The 27,438-nt window shown below is 44.4% G+C and overlaps 1 protein-coding gene and 1 pseudogene across 1 annotated transcript in view; both read right to left on the bottom strand.

The window, feature by feature from the left end:
* Positions 1-7,706, bottom strand: part of DDR1 (discoidin domain receptor tyrosine kinase 1) — a 104,245-nt gene extending 96,539 nt beyond the window's left edge. Inside the window, exon 1 of the mRNA XM_056539108.1 lies at positions 7,250-7,706. The gene's annotated coding sequence lies outside the window, so the exon portion shown is untranslated. The remainder of the gene's footprint in view (positions 1-7,249) is intronic.
* LOC130291980 (RUN and FYVE domain-containing protein 1-like) lies at positions 1,693-25,870 on the bottom strand (annotated as a pseudogene).
* Positions 25,871-27,438: the final 1,568 nt, after the last annotated feature.

The raw sequence follows: 27,438 nt of genomic DNA, 5'->3' as shown, positions 1-27,438 counted from the left end.
CAATGATACCAGTGGACCCAGATCAGTGGTATAATGACACTAGTGGACCCAGAACAGTAGTACAATGACACGAATTGTACCCAGGACAATGGCACGATGACGCTTGTGGACCCAGAACAGTGGTACAAGGACACTAGTGGACCCAGAACAGCGGTACAAGGACACTGGTGGACCCAGAACAGTGGTACAAGGACACTGGTGGACCCAGAACAGCGGTACAAGGACACTGGTGGACCCAGAACAGTGGTACAAGGACACTAGTGGACCCAGAACAGCGGTGCAATGACACTGGTGGACCCAGAACAGTGGTACAAGGACACTAGTGGATCCAGAACAGTGGTATAATGATGCCAGTGGACCCAGAACAGTGGTACAATGACACTAGTGGACACAGAACAATGGCAAAATGACACTAGTAGACCCAGAACAGTGGTACACTGGCATCAGTGGACCCAGAACAGTGGCATGGTGATACTAGTGGACCTAATACAATGGCAAATGGACACCGGCCCACCTACAATAGTGGTACAATTATCGATTACCAGGACAATCACCCACTTCTACTAGTGGATATAGAATAAGGTCACAGCATCATTGGACTTGTGCCTAAATAATAGGACATAGAGTAGGATTTTTTGCTGTTGCTAAAGTTCTCAAGACACCAAATGCAAGGACAACATCACCACATCAGGACGAACACTCACAACCTTTGTGGACCTTGTAAGTTATATAAGTATCTTGTGGTAAAAGTACTAAATTAAAGGAAAATAATTAATTATATTAATTAATTTAAAAAAATATTCATTTAAAAACATTTTTTGCATGCCTCCAACTATACAATAAATATTATCACACATGACCTTCTTATGACCTTGCCTGGGACATGAATCAGCTGAGGCCGGTCCTTACACGGTATAGTCACAATAATGTAGCTTAATTGAATCAAATAAGACATGATCTCATAGACGCAGCCCCACCGGAATCTGAAGGAGGAAAAGTCGAATGCATTGACACATCAACAACTAACAAGGGGACATTCCTGTGCTCTGTGCCCTCCATTAATTTGATTAAGTACAATATGATACGTCTACAAAGCAGATTAAACAGACATGTCATTTGGTAAATAGTTATCTAGAATAAGAAAAACTTGGCTGGTTTCTTGTTTATTGTACTCAAATGAATGATGCTTTGGTCACATTATTCCCCTAGCCAATGATTGCAGGAGATGTCCCTAGTCCAACCTCCCTATCCCAGGAAGAATGGGTGAACCTAAACCTGTTAGAACCAGTTGAGGCCTTGTCCTAACCAGTGCCACATGTGTATCCCCTAGGTCTGCTGTTGCTAGGCAAACCTACACCTAGGCCACATGTATTATACCCAGTTAAAGGAGTAGTCTAGCAAAAAGTATCTTCAGTCCGTTGTGCCAGGGCTGAAAAAAAAGAAAAACCCCTAGATATTTAATAGCTGATGTAGACCATTTAAAAGAATACTGTAACTCACCTTCCTGACAAATTGACAAACAGATTATAGGTATTGCAGAGAGGTCCTTGTTCAACCTTCTCTCTGGTTTAGCTGATATTCTCCGTCTCGGCGATAAAGAAACGTTATGCACTCCTATCCTCACAACAGCCTGGACAGAAACAGGAGCAAGAACAGTGACATGATTGTAGACAGGACCTTTAAAGGAGTAGTCTAGTTAAAAGTATCTTCAGTCCGTTGTGCCCGAGCTGCAAAAAAGAAGAAAACAAACTTTAATTCACCTCCATAGCACCACTACAGCTGTTTGGTCCTCCCGTCCGGTCTTCTTCTGTGTACATGGATCGTCACACTGTGTTATCAAAGCTGTAGCAGCGCTACAGGGGAATGGAGGAAGGTGAGTTAAAGTTTGTTTTGTTTATTTTATTTTTTGCAGCCCGGGCACAATGGACTGAAGATACTTTTCACTAGACTACTCCTTTAAGGTCCTGTCTTCAATTAAGTTACTGTTCCTGCTTCTGTTCCTGTCCACGCTGTGAGGATAAGAGTGCTTAAAGTTTCTTTATCTCTGGGAGGGAGAATATCAACTAAACCGGAGAGAAGAAGGTTGAACAAGGACCTCTCTGCAATACCTATAATCTGTTTGTTAGCCTACAGTCAGAGATAGTGCTGCTTGGCTACCACATCAGAACGATATCAATGGACATAACCCTACGGGTATCGTGTTCTATAACTGAAGCTGTATAAGTAAAGAAAAGTTGACATATTGTATCACAGTTGAAGATGTTGGACTGAGAACTTGAGAACCTGTGAACATTTGCATTAGACCTGACACATACACGTGCTAAGAAGTATCTCAAGATTGCTAAATCCAGTAAAGCTGCTAAACTACCCTGTCACATTACATATATAACTACATACTACATGTACATACTACTACATCGAGCATAAACTTTCATCACTCCCTGTGGCCACTACATATGAATTAAAGGGGTTATCCAGAAATAGAAAAACAGAGCTGATTTCTTCCAAAAACAGTGCCACGTCTGTCCCCAGGTTGTGTGTGGTATTGCAGCTCAGTTCCATTGAATGAGGGCTTATTTTTTGCGGGATGAGCTGTACTTTTTATTGGTATAATTTTTGCGATATGTGCTACATTTTGATCTTTTTTATTCCGCTATTTTGTACCAAAATTGGCAAATTTTGCGATTTTTGTTGTTGTTTTTTTACGGCATTCACCGTGTGGGATAATTTACATTATAGTTTTATAGTACATGTCATTACGGATGTGGCTATACCTATTATGTGTATGATTTGTGTTTTTGATCTTTTTTGGTGATAATACAGGGCTTTTATTGGGAAAGGGGCATTTTTTTTATTTATTTATTACCCTTGATACTTTTGTTGAAGAACTTTTTATAAAATTTTTTACACTTTTTACAGGTTATACTATGCTACAATACATTTGTACTGTACTGTATGCATATGTCCTATAGCGGGAAGGGGTTAAAGTAGAAGACTCACCCTAAAAACTTACTGAAAAACGTATCCCCTATCTGCACAAGAGATAGTGGGGGTGGGTTTCCCTGTGGTTAGGAAAGTTTTTCATTAATATTTAGGATGAGACATCTCCTTTAAAGGGGTATTCCGGCTTTATACATCCTTACACATCTTTATACATCTTATCCACTATCCAAAGGATAGGGGATAAGATGTATGATCGCAGAGGTCCCGCCGCTGGGGACCCCTGCAATCTCGTTGCAGCCCCCTGCATTCTGTGACGTCACTTTAGAATGTTAACTGTTGTGTCATCAGCTGACTGAATTACCTTTTCTTAAAGGGAACGTGTTAGGCTGGGTTGACACCACGTTTTTCAAATACGTTAACCGTATACGGTTTTCCGCAAAAAAACGTATACAACTGTATCCGAAACCGAATACATTGTAAACCGTATTCCAAATGTTGTGTACGGTTGCATTCGTTTTGCCTCGGATACGGTTTTGCCGATTTTTCAACCGTAGGCAAAAACGCTGTCGACCACGTTTTTGCCTCCGGTTGGAAAACCGTATGCGAACCGTATGCGGTTCTTTTAACATTGTTGTCTATGAGAACCGTACACAGAATTTCAGAATTCGGTTGCACACGTTTTTTTTTTTTATCCGTTTTTGGAGTTGACACATGTGCAGATTGGAATTTCAATAGAACAATAGTAACTTTATTAAATTGCTGGAAAACTAATTCCAACAAAATAGCAAAACCGTTGGCAAAAACTGATGCAAACGGATAGAACCGTACGGGGAAAAACCATTTGGAGTCATACGGTTGTATACGGTTTTTGCCATACGTTTTTTAGCGGAAAACCGTATATGGTAACCGTATTTGAAAAACGTGGTGTGAACCCAGCCTTAGGCTACTTTCACACTTCCCTAGCGATCCACCCCTAAATGGCCGTTAGGATCTTTTTTTTCCCAGCCTTTAACGGCCATTATCGGGATAAGGCACAACAGGCAATAACGGGTCTCGATGGATCCCATTTACTATAATGGGGTCCATCGGGTGGCGTTATTTCATAGCGGGAGAAAAAGACGGCGCAAGCAGTGTTTTTTTCTCCCACTATTCTCCCCGACTCCCCCGACGGCCGGAGACGTAATGGCAGTGTAAAAGAAGCTTTACCTCTGTTTTTTAACTATTTATACCAGATACTAATAAATGTTTCATTCTTCCTTTTTTGTTTCTCAATGTTTTTTAATTCTATGTTATGTTTATGTTTAATTCTATGTTATGATTATGGGGGGCAGCCATCTTTCCTGGGCTGTCCTAAACAGCATTCAGGGATAGGCCTTAATGTAGTCACATGGTTTATAGGAACAGAAGATGTTCATTCACTACTATGGGCATGCTCTGTGACCTGTGTAAAAGCCAGTGTGAAATGTCTCATCCTTTTTTTTTTTTTTTGGAGGATACACAAGCACTTGGTCCGTCTACCGGGTGCATCTTGTGTGAGAATAATATGATGTTACCTGTCATTGTTCTGTCTATTATTATTGTAAGGAGACTTCTGTACAGAACAGGAAGTGTCAGCTTTTTTAGGCCTAGTGGCCAGAGTAAGAACTGAAAGAATTTGGAGTTTTTTTTTCCCATAACAATGTCTTGGGACTAAATGACTATGTTGTGAAATTACCATAACACTGTGGCTAGCTTTTTGTGAACAGGTATTTCCTGTTTGAGTTTTCTTCTTTGCCTACAAATCCCATAATTCCATTTTCCTCCCTCCCACACATCAGCCACCCCACCCATTGAAACATAAATGAGCTGCATCCATTCAAAAGACCTGTGGTTTTCAATCAGGGTGCCTACAGCTGTTGCATTAGTTGCAGATTGATCTCTCTACCACCCAGTGATCGCTCCACCCATTGAAGCAGACAGGCTCCCTGTCATCAGCTGACTAGTGATGTAATGTCTCGGCCACATTGCAAGCTGGGAAAAATCTGAGACAACAGTCATTTTGTATGCTGTTAAAAATAAATATTGGGGTGAAAATCACAGAAGAATTGTGAGAAAACCGTCACACACAGGTACAGACACTATATTATAAACTACACTAACATTACAGCCCCTGTAGCATAGTCAAATAAAATAAAATCCTGGAATACCCCTTTAACATAAAAACTTGATTTAAACAATTTTGTAGATTTACCCCAAACCTATGAATAGAAAATAAGTGTTAATTAGTAGTGTTGAGCACGAATATTCGTAATGCTAAGTTTTATCGCGATTTTGCGAATATTTAGAATATAGTGCTATATATTCGTAATAACAAATATTTGTTCGTTTTTTTTCATATGAAAATTTTTATGCAAATTTTCATGTAAATTTTCCCATGGGAAAAAAAAGTGAACGAACTTAGTGAATATGCGAATTTCGTGAACATAGGACGAATAATCGTCAATATATTTGCGAAATATCGCAAATTCGAATATGGCCCCTGCCGCTAATCACTATTAATTAGGAGACAACTGGAAACTTCGTTACAATGTGTTATTGTAAACTACACTGTCGATCTAGGATGGAAATCTGCAATTAAATTCGCATGTGGATCTACATATATATGGCTTTCAATCTTTACTTAGCAATGAATTAAATCCACAGTAAAAATTGGCAAATGTGGGAATGTTCCCATTCGAAGGACCCCTTTATTATCTTCCATTAACTGTAAATATCTAATCTGTTTATCAGTAATGAAGGTTGTTGTATATACTAAAGGTTTGTGCTGTGATTTAGATCTGTATGTGTCAGCAGTGTTTCCCAACCAGGGTGCCTTCAGCTGTTTCAAAACTACAACTCCCAGCATGCCCGGACAGCCGAAGGCTGTCCGGGCATGCTGGGAGTTGTAGTTTTGCAACAGCTGGAGGCACCCTAGATGGGAAACAGTGATGTATAGTATATTCTGTCTTATGTGCCAGTCATTAAAGGGGTACTCCACTGGAAAACATATTTTTTTTTTTTAATCAACAGATTTGTAAATTACTTCTATTAAAAAAAATCTTAATCCTTCCAGTACTTATCAGCTGCAGTATGATCCACAGGAAGTTCTTTTCTTTTTGAATTTCCTTTCTGGCTGACCACAGTGCTCTCTGCTGACACCTCTGTCCATGTCAGGAACTGATCATAGCAGGAGAGGTTTTCTATGGGGGATTTGCTCCTACTCTGGACAGTTCCTGACATGGACAGAGGTGTCAGCAGAGAGCACTGTGGTCATGATGTCAGTAGAGAGCTCTGTGTTCCAAAAAGAAAAGAATTTCTTCTGTAGAATTCAGCAGCTAATAAGTACTGGAAGGATTAAGAATTTTTAATAGAAGTCATTTACAAATCTGTTTAACTTTCTGGCACCAGTTGATTTAAAATATAATGTTTTCCAGTGGAGTACCCCTTTAACAACGGTGCCCCCCTGCTTCAGTACCTCAACCCTGCCCCCTGTAGCCAGGCCATGCAGTCCAGACAATCGGCCTGTTATTCTGGCCATGACATTGCAGTCGGTTTCAGTAAACTGCGACTTAGTCACCACCGTGTGTCATGCCGCCATTGAGTCGCACATAATAAATCACTAAAACGAGGGGTTACAGTCACCATCTAGTCCCTATCTTAGCGGAAGGAGACCCGAATGGTAAAAAAAAAATGAAACAGAATAAACATAAAGGTATTAATGCCCTGCCCCCCTAAACCATGCATGTGCCTAGTTCACCTGGTGAATATTCGAAATGCTAATTTTTACCGCGAATATCGGCACTTCGCGATTTCACGAACATTTAGAATATAGTGATATACATATTCATAATGACGAATATTCTTTTTTTTTTTTATGCGAATATCGGCACTTCTAGACGGGACACTGATCTCTCCCTTCTTTTTAGGTGAAATATACAATAATTTTTTTTATATATATATTTTTTTATATATATTTTTTTATATATTTTTTTAGATTTTTTTATATATATATTTTTAATATATTTTGAAATATACAATTGCGCATGCGCATTATGCGAATTTCATTACGAATTTTAGCATGAAAAAAGAAAAAAAAAAGAGAACGAACATAGCGAATATGCGAATTTCGCGAACATAGGACGAATATTCATCCATATATTTGCCAAATATCGTGAATTCGAATAAGGCCCTTGCCGCTCTCATCACTACAAACAACATGTCAATCGGTTCTACTATGGCACCGACAACCACAATACATAATAAGACATATTGCAATGTGTTTACTTACAACCAATAATGCCTCAAATTCCTTTTTTTTGTTTTCCCCCTCGGAATTAAATATGGGATTTCGTGAAGTTCGGCGACCAGTCACTAGGAAGTAGATGTAGCGTTATAGGGTCTTGGTTGATGCCGGATGGCCGCAGGAGTCACAGTATGTAACAATCCTATAGGGAATCAGAAATGAATACTCCCGTGTGGATTCTAGCCATAGAATGGGGATCAATGCCGGGGTCCTTGGTTCACCCTATAAATTTCCATAGATCTTATTCCGTATGATCTGTGAACACCTGGAACCTCTGTCTACTATATTCTCTCACTAACTCGTCTCCAGAATTGTAATTGTTGGCGCATTAGATGGAGTGCTGCGTCCTCTGCCCCGTCCTGGATTGTATCTCCCCAAACAACTCAGTCTTCTTGCTATTTTCTGTCGCCGTCAGTGTTCCTCACAGGCCTCTCCTCGCTCTCCCACTTCCCAAATGAATTCCCCCTCCTCAGTCTCTGTGTCTCTGTGCTCCCCCTCCGTCCTACCACCTGTTGCTATAACTCAGCCTTGCATAGTCCCCCAGTGATAGTGACACAGCCAGCGACCACGGACAGACAGACACTGACATTACGAGACAGCTACCGGGAGTGTTCCACCAATTCCTGCACAGAGGTACGTGACCTGCCAGTAGGGTTGCCACCTTTCTTGCCAAAAAAAAAAAAAAAAAAAATTACCGCCCATGCTAATTTGCATAATTAACTATATATGCGTTACATTACAGGAAACACATAGGTGAGAGAAAGTTTGTCCTATTCTGAACCCCAATAACCTTTTTTTTTTAATTTCTCTTTATACGGGCCTGTATGACGGCTCATTTTTTGCGCCCCGATCTGTAGTTTTGAACAGTACAGTGATCCCTCAACTTACAATGGCCTCAACATACCATAGTTTCAACATACAATGGTATTTTCTGGACCATTGTAACTTGAAACCAGACTCAACAGATCTGTGATACCTGTCACAACTGGAGGAACTGACCAATCAGAATGGGCATTTTACTGGTAAATCATCTGTATTACTGAAGTGCATGCACTGACTGATGTCTGGTAGCGCCCCCTACAGTACAGGGAGGAACTACAAGTTCTGTACTACTCCTTACCTGTGACAGGGTTAGCTGCTCCTTTTGGACACCAAGTAAGGGCGGCTCCATTTGGGACACTGTGTGTTCTGTATAGGACCCTGAAGAAGCTCCTGTCCACTACATAAACCATTGTTTCCCTACCAGGGTGCCTCCAGCTGTTGCAAAACTACAACTCCCAGCATGCCCGGACAGCCAACGGCTGTCCGGGCATGCTGGGAGTTGTAGTTTTGCAACAGCTGGAGGCACCCTGGTTGGGAAACACTGACATAGACAGTGATTACAGCTCCCAGCAGATCTTTATTACTTTTATATGGAATTTGCTTTATCTATATTGGATTTGCTTTATCTATACTAGTTATCTACTTATTTTTCTTTAAATCCTCACTTTTTCCTATTTTTGGATGACATTTTGGTGGCTTCAGAACCAATTATCAGGTTTCCATAGAGTTCTGGTCTCAACATACAATGGTTTCAACATACAATGGTCGTCCTGGAACCAATTAAATTTGTAACTTGAGGGACCACTGTACTATTTTTGTTTTGATGTGATTGATGCTCTCACAGAGCCCGTTCCCCTAAAGTACTGGCCAGGTGGCAACCCTACCTCCCACCAACTATGTGCCTAATATAAAAGGGGTGTCCTCCTACGTCATAGGTGACACCTGAGGCACCAAGGCCGGGGTGGTAACTGCTCGGTCTGCCCCCTTATAGCTATGCCCCTAGGTAAATATTTTACGAAAGTGACTTGGAGAAGTGACTTGAACCTCTTTACGTTCTAGAACAAGGGGATGAATTTTGGAAGCTCAATGCATGAGTATCTGGCAGGTAGGGTCGCCTCCTGGCCGGTATTTTACAGGCACATCCGGTATTTTGGCCCCCTGCCTGTATTTTCATATTAAAAATATCGGCAATGCAATGGGCAGTATTTATCCAACCAATCCTCCAACTCCCGAAATGTTGCACCATATACTATACCAGTGTTTCCCAACCAGGTGTGCCTTCAGCTGTTGCAAAACTACAACTCCCAGCATGCCCGGACAGCCAACGGCTGTCCGTTCATCCTGTGAGTTGTAGTTTTGCAACAGCTGAAGGCACCTCTGGTTGGCAACCGCTGACCTAAATTATATACTACGTATATTTACGTCCTGCGCCGGCTCCCGCGATATGAAGCGGGATCGCGCCGCGATCCCGCATCATATCGCGTGGGTCCCGGCGCTAATCAACGGCCGGGACCCGCGGCTAATACCACACATCGCCGATCGCGGCGATGTGCGGTATTAACCCTTTAGAAGCGGCGGTCAAAGCTGACCGCCGCTTCTAAAGTGAAACTGAAAGTATCCCGGCTGCTCAGTCGGGCTGTTCGGGACCGCCGCGGTGAAATCGCGGCGTCCCGAACAGCTGATCGGACACCGGGAGGGCTCTTACCTGCCTCCTCGGTGTCCGATCGACGAATGACTGCTCCGTGCCTGAGATCCAGGCAGGAGCAGTCAAGCGCCGATAATGATGATCACAGGCGTGTTAATACACGCCTGTGATCAGGATGAGAGATCAGTGTGTGCAGTGTTATAGGTCCCTATGGGACCTATAACACTGCAAAAAAAAAGTTAAAAAAAAGTGTTAATAAAGGTCATTTAACCCCTTCCCTAATAAAAGTTTGAATCACCCCCCTTTTCCCATAAGAAAAATAAAACAGTGTAAAAAAAAATAAAAATATACATATGTGGTATCGCCGCGTGCGTAAATGTCCGTACTATAAAAATATATTATTAATTAAGCCGTACGGTCAATGGCGTACGCGCAAAAAAATTCCAAAGTCCAAAAAAGCGTATTTTGGTAACTTTTTATAACATTAAAAAATAAATAAAAAGTGATCAAAAAGTCAGATCAAAACAAAAATCATACCAATAAAAACTTCAGATCACGGCGCAAAAAATGAGTCCTCATACCGCCCCGTACGTGGAAAAATAAAAAAGTTATAGGGGTCAGAAGATGACATTTTTAAACGTATAAATTTTCCTGCATGTAGTTATGATTTTTTCCAGAAGTGCGACAAAATTAAACCTATATTAGTAGGGTATCATTTTAACCGTATGGACCTACAGAATAATGATAAGGTGTAATTTTTACCGAAATATGCACTGCGTAGAAACGGAAGCCCCCAAAAGTTACAAAATGGCGTTTTTTTTTTTCGATTTTGTCGCACAATGATTTTTTTTTTCCGTTTCGCCGTGCATTTTTGGGTAAAATGACTAATGTCACTGCAAAGAAGAATTGGCGACGCAAAAAATAAGCCATAATATGGATTTTTAGGTGGAAAATTGAAAGGGTTATGATTTTTTAAAGGTAAGGAGGAAAAAACGAAAGTGCAAAAATGGAAAAACCCTGAGTCCTTAAGGGGTTAAATAAACTGGTGCCAGAAAGTTAAACAGATTTGTAAATTACTTCTATTAAAAAATATTTATCCTTCCAGTACTTTTTAGGGGTTGTATACTACAGAGGAAATGCTTTACTTTTTAGATTTCTCTGATGTCACGACCACAGTGCTCTCTGCTGACCTCTGCTGTCCATTTTATAAAACTATCCAGAGAAGGATAAAATCCCCATAGCAAAAATATGCTGCTCTGGACTGTTCCTAAAATGGACAGCAGAGGTCAACAGAGAGCACTGTGGTCATGACATCAGAGAAATCTAAAAAGTAAATAATTTCCTCTGTAGTATTTAGCCCCCTAAAAAGTACTGGAAGGATTAAGATTTTTAATAGAGGTAATTTACAAATCTGTTTAACTTTTTGGCACCAGTTGATTTAAAAATAAATAAATAAAGTTTTCTACAGGAGTAACCCTTTAAATTAAATTTGGGAATTGTAGTTAGTTACTAACTACAACTCCCAGCATGCCCTGATACAATCCTGTGGCTCAGCAGCTGCCCCAAACGAAAACTACAACTCCCAGCATGTTGGACTATATAGTAGTATATAGTTTAGGTCAGCGGTTCCCAACCGGAGGTGCCTTCAGCTGTTGCAAAACTACAACTCACAGGATGCCCGGACAGCCGTTGGCTGTCCGGGCATGCTGGGAGTTGTAGTTTTGCAACAGCTGAAGGCACCCCTGGTTGGGAAACACTGGTATAGAATATGGTGCAACATTTCGGGAGTTGGAGGATTGGTTGGATAAATACTGCCCATTGCATTGCCGGTATTTTTAATATAAAAATACCGGCAGGGTGGCCAAAATACCGGATGTGCCTGTAAAATACCGGCCAGGAGGCGACCCTACCTGCCAGATACTCATGCATTGAGCTTCCAAAATTCATCCCCTTGTTCTAGAACGTAAAGAGGTTCAAGTCACTTCTCCAAGTCACTTTCGTAAAATATTTACCTAGGGGCATAGCTATAAGGGGGCAGACCGAGCAGTTACCACCCCGGCCTTGGTGCCTCAGGTGTCACCTACGACGTAGGAGGACACCCCTTTTATATTAGGCACATAGTTGGTGGGAGGTAGGGTTGCCACCTGGCCAGTACTTTAGGGGAACGGGCATCAATCAAGTCTTTATCCACATGTTGCACTAAATTCTCCCATCCAACTACAAGTCCCAGCAAGCCTGCGAGGCCTCTGTGTCATTGGTCACCTCCTTGGGCCCTGGCTGTACTGCATAGTCGATAACTGTCTAGTACTTATTAGTTGCTTAATGCTACAGAAAAAAATTCCTTTCTTTTTGGAACACTGATGACATCACGAGCACAGTGCTCTCTGCTGACATCTCTGTCCATTTTAGCAACCGTGCATAGCAGATGTATGCTAAGGGCAGCATGGTGGCTCAGTGGTTAGCACTAGAGATGAGCGAACTTACAGTAAATTCGATTCGTCACGAACTTCTCGGCTCGGCAGTTGATGGCTTTTCCTGCATAAATTAGTTCAGCTTTCAGGTGCTCCCGTGGGCTGGAAAAGGTGGATACAGTCCTAGGAGACTCTTTCCTAGGAATGTATCCACCTTTTCCAGCCCACCAGAGCACCAGAAAGCTGAACTAATTTATGCAGGATAAGTCATCAACTGCCGAGCCGAGAAGTTTGTGACGAATTGAATTTACTGTAAGTTTGCTCATCTCTAGTTAGCACTGCTGCCTTGCAGTGCTGGGGATTTGGGTTCAAATCCCACTAAGGACAACAATAAATAAAGCGTTATTATTATTATTATTATTATTATAACGTCAGCAGAGAGCACTGTGCTCGTGAGGTCATCAGAGAGCATTCCGAAAAAGAAAAGAATTTCCTCTGTAGTATTCAGCAGCTAATAAGTACAGGAAGGATTAAGATTTTTTTTTAATAGAAGTCATTTACAAATATGTTTAACTTTCTGCCACCAGTTGATTTAAAAGAAAAAAGGTTTTCACCGGAGTACCCCTTTAAGGCTAAACCACGCCCTGGCGTCACGAATTTAGTACCATCTACCCTGCACCTCACACCCCGCCGCACCACATACATACTAATCCACTACAGTAAGAGAGTAGCCGCACCTTGGAAAGCACTTTCTTTCTCTTTGTTTTGAGAAGTCCTCAGTTGAGTATTACATCTACCCACAAAGCCCACTCGGGGGGGGGGGGGGGGGCCCGGCCCCCGGCTTATGTCATAGAATGAATTCGCAGCCAGTCATATCATATAATTAGTATAAAGAGATATTTCTGGATCAGACTCGCCCGCTGGAGGAGACTGGCACAGAGGGGTCTCATGTGGAAGTATCGTTTCCCAATTTACTTCACTATCTTTCGTACCTGAGCAGGGAAACCTCACACTCTTCAGACAGGCCAAGGCCCTGAGCCGACCGACAGGAATTTCACACTAGGAGGGAACAGTAGTCGGGTTCCTATTGGCTGCGGGGTGGACTCTTTCAGACTCCTCTGACTGCTGGTTGTCGGCCAACGACAGGGTGCAATGCTATTCCTCTGAAGGACGTGTAACCTGATGATAGTAGCTCTAGGAGTGAGTAGGCCCGCATGGCCTAGAAATAATGGAAATTGTACATGTCATCGCAATGATGTCATCAACTTCATACAGTCTATGCTACGCCATGTAACGTTTTGTCCACTGACTGCAGGGCTGACATCACTTTAGGTGACGCCTCCTGGCCGGTATTTTACAGGCACAGACGGTATTTTGGCCACCCTAGCGGTATTTTTATATATTAAAAATACCGGCAATGCAATGGCCGTTATTTATCCAACCAATCCTCCAACTCCCGGAATGTTTCACCATGTGCTATACCAGTGTTTCCCTACCAGAGCGCCCCCCCAGCTGTTGCAAAACTACAACTCCCAGCATGCCCGGACAGCCGTTGGCTGTCCGGGCATGCTAGGAGTTGTAGTTTTGCAACAGCTGAAGGCACTTCTGCTTGGGAAACACTGACCTATACTATATACTAGGGATCGACCGATATCGTATTTTTTTTTTAGGGCCGATACCGATAATCGGTGGAGGTTAGGGCCGATATCCGATAACTTATACCGATATTCCGGTATAAGTTATCGGCTATTTATCCCCCCTCGACACTGCTGCAGATTATTGATTTAAAGCGGGCGCTTTAAATCAATGCACTGCAGTGGCTTTTGTGGTGCCATAGGCCGCCTCCGCCGCCACCCGCTTCTCTCCCCCTACCTGTCAGGGTGGTCCGGGCCATCCATCCTTCCTGTAGTGTCCGGCGGTGTTCCGGGTGGAGGGTGAACCGGTCCGGGCTGTCCTTCTTCTCCGGGGGTCATCTTCTCCACTCCGGGCAGGCTCCGGCCTAGTAATGCAGCATAGACGCCGCTGCGCAGTGACGCCCGTGCGCAGCGACGCACCTGATGTCACGGCGTAGCGGCGTCTATGCAGCGTACTAGGCCGGAGCCTGCCCGGAGTGGAGAAGATGACCCCTGAAGAAGGACAGCCCGGACCGATTCACCCTCCACCTGGAATGCCGCCGGACACTACAGGAAGGAAGGATGGATGGCCCGGACCACCCTCATTATGGGTAAGTTTAATTTTTTTTTATTGACTCGGAGGGTGGGGGAGGGGCCCGACCGGTATAGCGGTATGTGCAAAAATCCATACCGGTATACTGCCCAGCAGTACGGTGGGGGGTGTGACGCGGTGCGGTGGGTCGGGGGGACGGTCGCGGTGCGGCGGGTCGGGGGCGATCGCGGTGCGGTGGGGGCGGTGCGAGGGGCGGGGCATTATCGGCTTATCGGCAAGGTAATTGCTGATACCGATAATGCCCAAAATCGTGATTATCGGCCGATAATATCTGCCATACCGATAATCGGTCGATCCCTACTATATACTGCTATATAGTCCATCATGCTGGGAGTTGTAGTTTTCATTTGGGGCAGCTGCTGTATCAGGGCATGCTGGGAGTTGGAGTTAGTAACTAAAACGATCAAAAAGTCACATCCAAGCAACAATGGTACTGTTAAAAACTACAGATCGGGGCACAAAAAATGAGCCCTCATAAAGAGAAATGAAAAACTTATAGGGGTCAGAATAGGCATCAATTATAAGAGAGAATTCTGCTTTATCCCTATGCACCCGTCCATATTTTAGCTTGAATATCTTTTTATTAGTCTCAGCCACACATCCATTATACAGTGGAGTCAAAGCATAAAGGAATATACACACGTACACACTCACTGCTTACTCACTTACACACTCATTCACCACTCATATAGACATACACATTTAACACAGATGTGGTGTCCCAGTACCGCATTTCATACGGTACTTATCTATTTATGGGTCCCCATAGCCAGAGTCCCTAGGACGTAGGGATCCCTGTAATCTAGTCTACCCCTGGCGTATAATTAGTAATTTAAGCATAAATAATATAAATAGTATAGTATAAATGTAAATAAATGGTTAATTACTTGTTTCCATGGTGTCGCAGGGCCTTCGGGTCATGTGATGCGTTCCAAGCCTCACTCTGGATGCGTTCCAGGCCTCGTTTTGGTATCTCTAGCCTCGTTTTGGTTTTATAATGTATATAGATCCTGTGACGTAAGCAATCCCACCATGTAAGGTGAATGGCAGACGTTCGGACCAATCAGATTCGCCACGCTCCCTGCCCACATAAGGGAGCGGCGGCCATGTTTCTCTCTCTTACCTCGTGGGCTGTTAAGCAAGCAAGATCTGTACAGCAGTATTCGCAGTGAGTTAGGCCCGAGCCTTGCGGCAACGGCTGAACAATTATAATTATAGAGTGTATCACCTCCCAAACACTCTGCAGCATCTCCGGACCTAATACCTCCCCTAAATCAGGACGGATCTGCAAATCTCTTCCTAAATTAAGAGACTTATTGTCTAGCTCAAGGTCCGCAACTACTGCCAATCGCTAAGTAACCAAAGGACTGTTTGTACGAGACTGTGACTGTACCGTGAATATTGCAAGCACTTCAGTAAACGTTATTCAAGTTCAAGTTCAAATCTCCTTGTGGACCTTCAGTTATTTTATGCACCTATCGTTACTGGGAAGGGCGGCGATAGGCCGGAACACTGATTCAGCATACCAGCCCTCACCCTGGCGTCACAAACTCTTCTAGAGTTAACATTAACCCCTTATATGCCTATACCATACCACCACTACCATACACCCCCCCCCCAAGGGCTACTACACATACATGGATGCACTAATGCATGTGGTCATATAAACTACAGTACATAGATGCATAAACATTGTGACCATTCATACACACACAAAGTACGGTATTTTTTTTATTATTTAAGCCGAGGAACGTGCTCTCGATTCACCCAAAGTGCAAGAAAAAGTGCACAAAGGATGCGGTCTATCGCAAGCCCTTCTCCGATAGGAGAGAGGCCCCCCAACAAACCTTACCCTTCGCCTCCGGACCAAAAGGTACCTGCGAGGTTCCAGGTTCGATGTCCCTTTTCTCCGAAGCTACTAGGGGACCACAAATGCTCCCGGCATCCCCCTTGGCGTTAGCCAAGGTATCTGCCCGCAGAGCCGATAACGTTAGGTACCCTGCCAAAGCCGGTATATGGGTACATAAGGGGACCACTGAGATACACACACTCGTACATGCATTTAACACCTACATAGACACACTCGTACATCTGTTCACTAAAGTACATGGGGGCACTCATACATACATGTCACGTGCCTGGATGCGGATGTCACAGAGCAGGTAGTGGATCCTCTACCTGTGTGGCAGATGACTCGGACCGTATCGAGGAGCGGAATCTAAGGTGCCGCTGGTCTTCACCAGAGCCCGCTGCAAGGCAGGATGGATTTGCTGCGGCAAGCGGCACCCAGGTCGCTACCCCCGATACGGCTCGACCACACAGGTACTGGGCAAGGCGAGGTACCAGAGAATGAGACAGAGGCGTAGTCAACGTAGCAGAAGGTCAAGGCAGGCGGCAAAGGTTTGTAGTCAAAAACGTAGCGGGAAAGGTCTGGGTACACGGGTATGGAAAACTGGCAATAGGATACGCTTTCTCTGAAGAGCCGACAGGAATGTGTGGGAGGTGCAGGGATTTATATTATAGTGTTCAGGTGCACTACTAATTATGGGCGCACTGGCCCTCTAAATTTCAAAGGGACGGGGGCGCGCGCGCCGAGACTGAGACGGAGCAGCAGCAGCAGGAGTGGATGTGGGTAAGTGACGGGCCGGCATTTGCATGCGGGCGCGTCCTGCAATGCGAATCCCGGCCCCCGCCGGTGAGCGGGGACACGGGGGCTACTGCGCTCACGGCCGGTGAGCGGGGACACGGGGCTACTGTGCTCACGGCCGGAGCGCAGTATATAACAATACAGAGACCGCTTATATAAACACACTTATGCATACATTAACCTCCTAAAAAGACACACTCATACATCTGTTCTCTAATCTACATGGACGCATTCTTACATACCATGACCACTTACAGTACATACAGTACATTTGCAACATACATGGACACACTCATGCACACGATCAACACATAAAATTAGCATACAACACACTCACTAGATATAGAGTCACACAAATGCAAACAGAAATGAATGGATTCTTACCTTGCTGCTGGCAGGACAGGAAAGGTCACATAAAAACCACATGACATTGTTCAGGTGTTAGGAATAATAATAAAAGAAAAAAGCAATGTGGTCAGCTTACCGCTGTTTGCTAGATGTTCACAGGAGACACCATTGTGCAGAGTTTCGGGTGCACAGATATGGGTTGTAGTAGGGCATCAGTAAAATACAAAAAAAGTAACAAAAAAATGATCACCTTAAAATGCAAAAGAAACGTTGACACATTTCGAATCCCTTGGTTCTTAATCATGACATATGGTGAGATTAATCTTTGTCGATTTTCAGGAACCCATGTTTGGCCACGTATAGACAGAATTCCAGGGGGGGGGCAGTAATCGGTTAACTCCCCCTCTCTTTTCCATCATCCTCGCTCTTGTCCACTTGTAGTTTCTGCTGCTGCTGTAGCTGATACGGACAGTTTAGTAGTCGGGACAGAGAGGAGGGGGAGCGGTTTATGGAGAGAGTGCAGGTCTGGGATTATGTCAACCTTCTAGTTTAGTATTTTCCAAACAGTACGCCGCCAACTGTTGCAAAACTACAACTCCCAGCATGCCCGGACAGCCGAAGGCTGTCCGGGCATGCTGGGAGTTGTAGTTTTACAACAGCTGGTGGCATACTGTTTGGAAAACACTGTGTTAGTTTCAATGACATAATCCTAGCCAGGCACTCTCTCTGTACACCCCCCTCCCCCTCCTCTCAGTCCTGACTGCTAAACTGTCCATTAGATCCAGCAGCAGCAGCATTTCATACCCTTAACTACACCTATAAAGCACCATCTAAGCATGAACATTAGAGGAACACTGCAGAAAGGACCTAAGGGTTGCAGGAGGCATCTATCCAGGCTATTCCAGGACCTCTTGCATCTTTGAGGGATTCCTCCTTCAAAGTGATGGAGGTTCTTAGTGATTTATGAGCACTTCCACCAATCCGAAATTTCTTATCGCCTGGTGTCAGTAAGCATGGCAGCCTTCAGAATAGGGACCTAAAGCAGTGATTCTAGACAATGTAGCTCTACGCAAGTTCATATTTCTTGTATCTTCTTTTTTTTTCAGGCTATTGCTGTCCATATTTATACTTTATTTTTTGTTTTTGCTGTTTTATATCTTTTTATACCTGCAGTTTCCTATCTGGCCACAAGAGGCTGCGCTGAGCCATATTTCAGATCACTGATTCTGATCTGCCGCTCGATAGGGTGACGTATGATAAAAGTAACATAAGATCATAAAGACGCTGTTGTGTGTATACGTCTATTTCTTGCTGCTGGTCTCATGCTACTTTAACCCCTTTATAACCTGGTATTTTCTGCCTTAATGACCAGACGCAGTTCAGAGATTTTTGGTATGTGTTGGCTAAACGGCTGCCGCTTGGTATGTCTTCTACATTTTTTTTATATATTTTTTTCTTAAAACAGAAGGGCCTTATTTTACACAAACTGCATTAAGGGGAAAAATATGTGCTGTATATATTATATATTTAGCTCAAATAGAATTGTAACAAACTCTCTACTATGAGAAGTGTTTTCAGCCTCTATATGTAAAATTCCTAATTTACTGTAATTTGCCTGAGACTCCATGGGGGCACATCAGGTTAAAATGACGGGTGCGTTAAATGTATTTGTGTGTGTATGTCTATTTAGAATTCTAAGAGAACGTAATTTCCCACAATTGGCCATGCTCAAGATCCTGAATATTTTGAATTGTTGGCATCAATTACACCTTCATTTTTCTTACACAAAGCTTTGTATTCTTATAAGGGTAGGGTCACACATAGCGAATTTCACCCTACTCGAAATCCACTGCGTATTCCCCTATGAGCAGACACACAGGGCTGCCCGCCGACGTGATTGAGATGCACTGGCCCCGCCTCCAAACCTCACTGCGCACAGGGTTGCCACCAGGTAGCCCTGTGTGTCTGCTTATAGGAGAATATGCAGCGGATTTCTCACTGCGCAGGGGATTTCGTGCGTAAACACTATGTGTGCCCCTACCCTAAAAGTAAAACACTACCTGCAGCTGCCTCTAGGAGAAGATCACTGCATTTGGTTTTATATGTAACATAGTTCATAAGGTTGAAAAAAGACCAGAGTCCATCTAGTTCAACCTATATCCCTAATGAGTCCCTACTGAGTTGATCCAGGGGAAGGTAAAAAAAAACACCCTCATACTAGAGGTAAAAATTCCTTCCCGACTCCAAATATGGCATCAGAATAAATCTCTGGATCAATATCCTGTCCCTAAATATCTAGTATACATAACCAGCAATGTTATTATTCTCCAAAAAGGCATCCAGACCCCTTTTGAACTCTTTTACAGAGTTCACCATGAACACCTCCTCCGGGAGAGAATTCCACAGTCTCACTGCTCTTACAGTTAAGAACCCCTGTCTGTTCTGGTGTAGAAACCTTCTTTCCTCTAGACGTAGAGGATGCCCCCTTGTTATAGATTTAGTCCTGGGTATAAATAGATCATGGAGAGATCTCTGTACTGTCCCCTGATATATTTATACATAGTTATTAGGTCGCCCCTAAGCCTTCTTTTTTCTAAACTAAATAACCCTAATTCTGATAATCTTTCTGGGTACTGTAGTCCTCGCATTCCCCGTATTACCCTGGGTGCCCGTCTTTGAACCCTCTCCAGCTCCACTATATCTTTCTTGTACACTGGTGCCCAGTACTGTACACAGTATTCTATGTGTGGTCTTACCAGTACTGTACACAGTATTCCATGTGTGGTCTGACCAGTACTGTACACAGTATTCTATGTGTGATCTGACCAGTACTGTACACAGTATTCTTGTCACGATTCGGCTTACGGGTTGTGGATCCGCTGTGTCAGCGAGGGATTGGCGTGGACCGTGCTAGTGGACCGGTTCTAAGAGGCTACTGGTTTTCACCAGAGCCCGCCGCAAAGCGGGATGGTCTTGCTGCGGCAGTAGCAACCAGGTCGTATCCACTAGCAACGGCTCAACCTCGCTGACTGCTGAGAAGGCGTGGGACAGAAGGACAAGGCAGAGGCAAGGTCAGACGTAGCAGAAGGTCGGGGGCAGGCGGCAAGGTTCGTAGTCAGGATGGATAGCAGAAGTTCAGGTACACAGGCTTTGGACACACTAAACGCTTTCACTGGCACAAGGCAACAAGATCCGGCAAGGGAGTGCAAGGGAGGAGATCAGATATAGTCTGGGAGCAGGTGGAAGCCAATTAAGCTAATTGGGCCAGGCACCAATCATTGGTGCACTGGCCCTTTAAGTCTCAGAGAGCTGGCGCGCGCGCGCCCTAGAGAGCGGAGCCGCGCGCGCCAGCACATGACAGCAGGGGACCGGGACGGGTAAGTGACCTGGGATGCGATTCGCGAGCGGGCGCGTCCCGCTGTGCGAATCGCATCCCCGACGGCCATGACAGTGCAGCGCTCCCGGTCAGCGGGACTGACCGGGGCGCTGCGGGGAGAGAGACGCCGTGAGCGCTCCGGGGAGGAGCGGGGACCCGGAGCGCTAGGCGTAACAATTCTATATGGCTCCCAATGACTTTATTAGGCACTGAGTAACTCTGTCTGCAGTCAGCTCCCTCTAGTGGTGGCCCCAAGTACACAGAATTTTATCATTTAAAAGGAACCTGTAACTACCAGCAACCCATATTACAGTCTAAGATGATGCTCCCTACTATGTCTTCATGAACAGGCACGATGCTGACAAAGTTGAGAAGATAAGTTTTATAATTCTTCAGTGCAGTATGTAAATCAGAAGCAATTAGTCCCAGTAGCGGGGCAGCTGTTACGCCGAGCGCTCCGGGTCCCTGCTCCTCCCCGGACCGCTCGCGGCGTTCACCTTCATGCAGCGCCCCGGTCAGACCCGCTGACCGGGAGCGCTGCATCAGTGTTACCGGCGGGGATGCGGCCCGCGTAGCATCCCAATCCCCTCGCCTGTACTGCCCTCCGTCGGCTCAGTGCCGGCGCGCGTGGCCCCGCTCCCTAGGGTGCGCGCGCACCGTCTCTCTGCGATTTAAAGGGCCAGCGCGCCACTCATTGGCGCCTGGCCCAATCAGTACTCACACCTGTGCCCTCATTATAAAAACCCACTTCCCCTTCCTTGCATTGCCGGATCTTGTTGCCTCAGTGCCAGTGAAAGCGTTCCTTGTGTATGTTCCAAGCCAGTGTTCCAGACCTCTGCCGTTGCCCCTGACTATGATCCTTGCTGCCTGCCCTGACCTTCTGCTACGTCCGACCTTGCTCTTGCCTAATCCCTTGTACTACGCCTGTCTCAGCCGTCAGTTGGGGTTGAGTCGCTATCGGGTGGAACGACCTGGGGGTTACCTTCCGCTGCAAGTCCATCCTGCTTTGCGGTGGGCTCTGGTGAAAACCAGTAACCCCTTAGACTCCGTTCCCCTGGTACAGCCCACGTCATCACCCCACTGACACAGAGGATCCACCACCAGTATCCTCACAGTATACCCATCCGGATCCTGACAGCAGCATTTGGGACTAGACCCCGCTCCCCAGGCTGTACCCATGCCTCCAGTAGCGGGGCAGCATTTGGGACTAGACCCCACTCCCCAGGCTGTACCCATGCCTCTTTGGTTTCTAATGATGCCTACTGAGGCATGATTATGGATGAATGAAAGCCGGGGCACGGGTGCACAGTGACCCTCCTTGATTTGTGACATCAGCGTTTAGTGCAGAGGAGTGGGCCTGCTGTGTGAATAGACCCTAAGTCGAATCTTAGGGTCTATTCACACAGCAGAATTTTGGCTTGCGGAATTCCGCCTCAAATTAAAGCCCATAGACTTCTATGGGATTCCGCACTCCCATTCACACTTCTGAATTTCCGCTTGCGGAATTCCGCAAGCGGAAATTCAGAAGTGTGAATGGGAGTGCGGAATCCCATAGAAGTCTATGGGAATTAATTTGAGGCGGAATTCCGCAAGCGGAAATTCTTCTGTGTGAATAGACCCTTAGAGAAGAGAAGATGAGAAGTCAGCTGTGCCCGGGCTGTCAGTCTCGCATAGGTGGGATTAGAGGCTGAAGACACGTGATTACAGCCTATGACTAGTTCAGAACGCTCCACGAACCGGGGACTACTTGTTCATCATTTACATACAGCACAAGACATTTATATAGCTTCTTTTCTCCAGATTCCAAGCATCATTCCAGGACATGAAAACATGGTCATCTTCTGCTGTAAAACAGCTGGATGGTGGTTACAGGGGGTAAAAACTCATGACAGGTTCGCTTTTAAAATGAAAGTACTACCTTCAGCTGCCTCTAGGAGAAGATCACTGCATATGGTTTTATATGGCTCCCACTGGACTCATTGGGCACTGAGTAACTTTGTCTACAGGGAGCTCCCCCTAGTGGTGGCCTCAAGTAAACAGAATTTCATAATTGCTTCACCTCAGCTATAGACACCAGGTTACATTTTAAACTGAAGTAGCAATCCACCAAGTTAATAGCCCTAAGGCTATTTAGATTGTTTTGTACAGTCAGTCTTGATCTGATATTCATATCATCACTAACATTCTATACTTCTCTATGTATAGATGAAGACTCAACATGTTTTTTTATTCACTACTTGTACTAATGTCTTAACTTGTTTGCTTATGAGAAAATCCCAATAGAATCATTTAAAAGGAATTTTATAAATTTACTGAGGTTTTCTTAAGAATCCCTACTAGTCACATAACCAAAGGATAGTTGATAAGTGTCTGATTTCATGGGATTCCATCTAACATAAGAACGGTTCTCCCGTGTTCCCTATTTGAATGGAGCAATGGCGGAGCATGCTCATTTTTACTCCATTCAACTGTGATTTGTATTTTTCTTTTCTATGTCGCAGATTTTGTTTTATTTATGGGCACAGATTTGGAATCCTTGCCAAGAAATGCCAGGACACTTTTTTCCCCCACAAACCTGTGTTGTAAAATCTGCATCATATGAACCACCTGGAATCCTATTGAAAACAATTGGATATGGTTTGCGTGTGGATTTTGCATGGCCTTTCTCCTATGTGAAGCTGCCTATACACACAATAAAGCTGTAGACATTTGATTTATGTCTATATTTGCTTTTGGGTTCAGTAGACCACACACAACCCAAGAGTCCTAAGTCATTTGTGTTGTGTATGAGGAGTATCGCTAAAATCAAACAACTCCATGATGGATGATGTGCACAAAGGGTTGTGTCACACGATGGATTTATAGACCCAAGTCAAAATTATGCAATAAGCAATAGCAAAGTAACTAGACCTGACAAGCCGATCATTACAAATGGATATTTTCAAGAAAGAACAAGCAGATACAAGTCGCTAATCCAATAAACTAAGGTCAGCATTAACATAGGCTGAGGAGATGTTCTCATGAGATATATGGAGCCCGCAGGAGAAGAGGGTATTGGGAGTTTGCAAAAACAACACATTCAGTGACTGAGACTTTAAGCTTCTCAGCCATCACCATGACCATGACTTAGCAACCACCATGGCACAATCTTAATATATGGATATAACCTTTGTTATTAAAATGATTGGTTCTGGCAATCAAATTCCAAATGCCATGTCAGGGATCTTGGGATTGTGAGCACTGGAGGAGTCAATTGAGACCTTACTTAGAGGGAAAATCCAGAGCAAATCTCTTGGCTTTGTTGGGTCACAAGCCTTCCACAAAATCAATGGACGACCATGAATCGTTGCCAGAAAATTAACATTTTCATTGATGTTCCAGTTCCCTCTATAGTATCAAAAATTCCCATACAATACCAGCACTAGGACCCAAGGGAAAAAAATAAATAGTTCCCCTAACTAAAAAAGAAATACATAAATCAGTAAAAAAAAAAATTCTGGCCCACCAGACTGCCAAAGATCCTCTAATGGGCCTAAGCTCCAAAACAATGATCGGCCCCAAAGGTCCAGCAGGAAACAACACCAATTGGGGCTGATTTTGGAGGCAACTATGCTAAAGGGTGTTGGAAGGGCAGATGTTATAACCCTTAGGGCAGATGGTATTAACCCTTAGTGTTTGTGAAGCCAGGGCGTGGTTATCCTCTACACCACCCAAGGTATGGTTGCTGGTTCCTGGGCCAGGAGCGGGACAAATAATCACTCCGATGCAAGGTTACGAAACAACGGCAGCTTTACTGAGGCAGACAGATGTTAAAGTCTTTACAGCTCAGTTTAGGCCCAAGGAGATGACCAGTGAACTTCCGGAGGCTTGTTGGCTCGCTGGGACCTGTAGTGGACTTGTCATCTAGTCCTCGGCGCGTTTGCTTATAAGTTTCCAATTCAACCTTTGTATCCTGCATATTTACCTCTAAATGTCTTTCAGTCGTCTTTTGCATGCGTACACTCTCTTGTAGTAACTGGTTATGCTCGTCCTGCAGTGATACAATACGATCTTTGGCAGCCACAAGCTCTTCATTTAACTTTGAATTAGTCTTTTCCATGAGCTCAATTTTTGATTGAAGATCTCAGACTGTGTAACTTAAGTGTCTGTTTAGCTCTTCAACATAGTGCTTTTCAGCTTTTCATCAAGAACTGTAGTAATTTCATCTGCTTTTTTTCACTATCATTTTGCTGTATATCCTTGAGACAGAAAGAAAAGTCAATGATGCCCACCTGAGAATCTAAATCTTCTCCCTTGAGGCATAAATTTGCATCAATCATGTTAAGTCCCATAAGAAGACCAACAATAACAGCTCCTTCTTCCTCCATCATTAAAGGAGTACTCCGGCACGCACTTTTTTCATGTTATCCCGTCCGGGCTGCAAAATAAAAGAAAACGCACTTTATCTTACCTGCCAACGAGCCCCCGGAGCTCCGGTACACTCCGGTACAGGTGTTCGGTCCCCGGGCTGTATTCTTCTTACTTCCTGTTAGCCCGGCACGTCACACGGAGCTTCAGCCTATCACTGGCCGCAGCGATGTCCCGCCTCGGCTGGTGATAGGCTGAAGCTCCGTGTGACGTGCCGGGCTAACAGGAAGTAAGAAGAAAACAGCCCGGGGACCGAACACCTGTACCGGAGCTCCGCGGGCTCATTGGCAGGTAAGAGAGAGTGCGTTTTCTTTTATTTTGCAGCCCGGACGGGATAACATGAAAAAAGTGCGCGCCGGACTACTCCTTTAAAGCGTCCCGCTCATAAAAAACACTTAGCAGATCCTTGTGATCAATAAGAACTTGTAAGTAGTCAGCCAATTTCTTCTGCATCAATGACAAATGCAGCCAAGCTCTCCCTCTACCGAAATAAGTCTTCATTTCTGGAAGATTCCGTATGTTAGTAAAGATGTCCTCTGACTCAGGGCAAAGCTTTTCTACCAGTTCCAAGGGGCCAAAAAAAGATTTATTCTGGCCATACAAAGAAAAACTTCTGCAATGGGGGGAAATCAGAATCCAGGCTTCTGTCCAGATTTAGAGCAGACTGGATCAATACCTTTATAGTAATCTTCAATATATTGATTAAGTTGGCCCGCTCGTCCATCCTGAGTCCTCTATAAAAGACTCTAGTGATGTGAAAAAGTTGTAGTGGACTTGGACTCAATTATGCAACCCACGTTGACTTTAGACTTGATAGACTTGACTATGCTGATTAGACTTCTCCCCTGTATTGGTGCTTACCAGGCTTTGACTTTCACCTGTAGGGGGTTCCACGGATAGTAGCAGCGTGGCTGCATGGTTAGGCCTTGGTCTCCCTCAGGAACACCAGACACTCTCAGGTTAGTTTCATGCATTAAGCTGAAACTAAGTTGACTCCTCCCTGCTATATAAGGGAGCAATTTGGAGGGGTTCCATTGGTTACTAACAAGTCACCTGGTCACTTACACCTTCCTTATTTACAGGATTTAAATGTGGTGTCCCGGTACCGTATCCTATCCAGTACCTGCACGTGTGGGTCCCCTTAGCCAGAGTCCCTAGGACGTCGGGGTCCCCATTGTTTAGTTCACCCCTAATCACCTCTCATCCAGATGGTTATTGCACCAATAGCTTACTTAGGAAGCATGTAAATATTATATAAATGCCCTATAAATAGTTAATTACCTATCTATGGCGTAGCAGGACCTGCGGGTCACGTGGTTAGGTGAACTCTATGGTATTTCTGCTTTAGGACCTTTGGAGGTCCTTGTGACGTAGTTAATCCCATCACACTGTGTAACAGTGAGTGACGGATGTTCGGACCAATCAGATTCACCCCGCCCCCTGCTCATATAAGGGAGCAGCGGCCATTGTTATCTCTCTTGTTCCTGGGCTGTCAAACGAGCAGGATCTGCAAAGCTGTCTATCGCAGTGAGTTAGGCCTGAGCCTTGCGGCAACGGCTGATATATTCAGGATCGCGAGTGTATCAATCCCTAAGCACTCTGCAGGATCACCGGACCTTATCTATCCCCTAAATCCGGACGGATCTGCAATAATTACCCTAAATTCAGAGACTTTAATTTATTTCAAGGTCCGCAACAATTGTCAGTCATTGAGATATATAGAGACTGTTTACCTGAGACTGTCATTGTTCATTGGATGTACCGAAATCATCTAAGTAAAGTTCTTCAAGTTAAAGTTCAACTACTTTGTGGATCTTAAGTCATTTTATTACATGCACCTATCGTTACTGGGAAGGGCGGCGATAGGCCGGAGAATTACCTCAGCATACTAGCCCTCAGCCTGGCGGGACGAACTGTAGGGTTAACATTAACCCCTCATTTACCGAAACAATACCCCCGCTACCGATACCCCCTCAAGGGCTACCACATAAAGGTACAAACACTTATTAACACATTAGTGCAATACATTAACTCTATATTGGCAATGAGAGTTCTGAGGAGTGTGGGGGCCAGAGGACTGGGATTGAGTCCACCTGATAGGACCAATAGTGTACAGAAGGGCCACTTCTGTACTGGGCCACCACACAACAACTTATCAACAGAGTCAACTTTTGGAACAGCACATAGCACATTACCTTTGGCCTGGCACCTAAAGCTTGTAGCCACCACTAATATATATATGTTGATTATATAGGAGTATTATGTATTTAATGTACTGCACTGTTATTACAT

This window comes from Hyla sarda, chromosome 9 (genome assembly GCF_029499605.1).
Source record: "Hyla sarda isolate aHylSar1 chromosome 9, aHylSar1.hap1, whole genome shotgun sequence".
Taxonomy (NCBI): domain Eukaryota; kingdom Metazoa; phylum Chordata; class Amphibia; order Anura; family Hylidae; genus Hyla; species Hyla sarda.
Note: the sequence above shows the minus strand (reverse complement) of the source record. Positions and strands in the feature narration are given on the sequence as shown.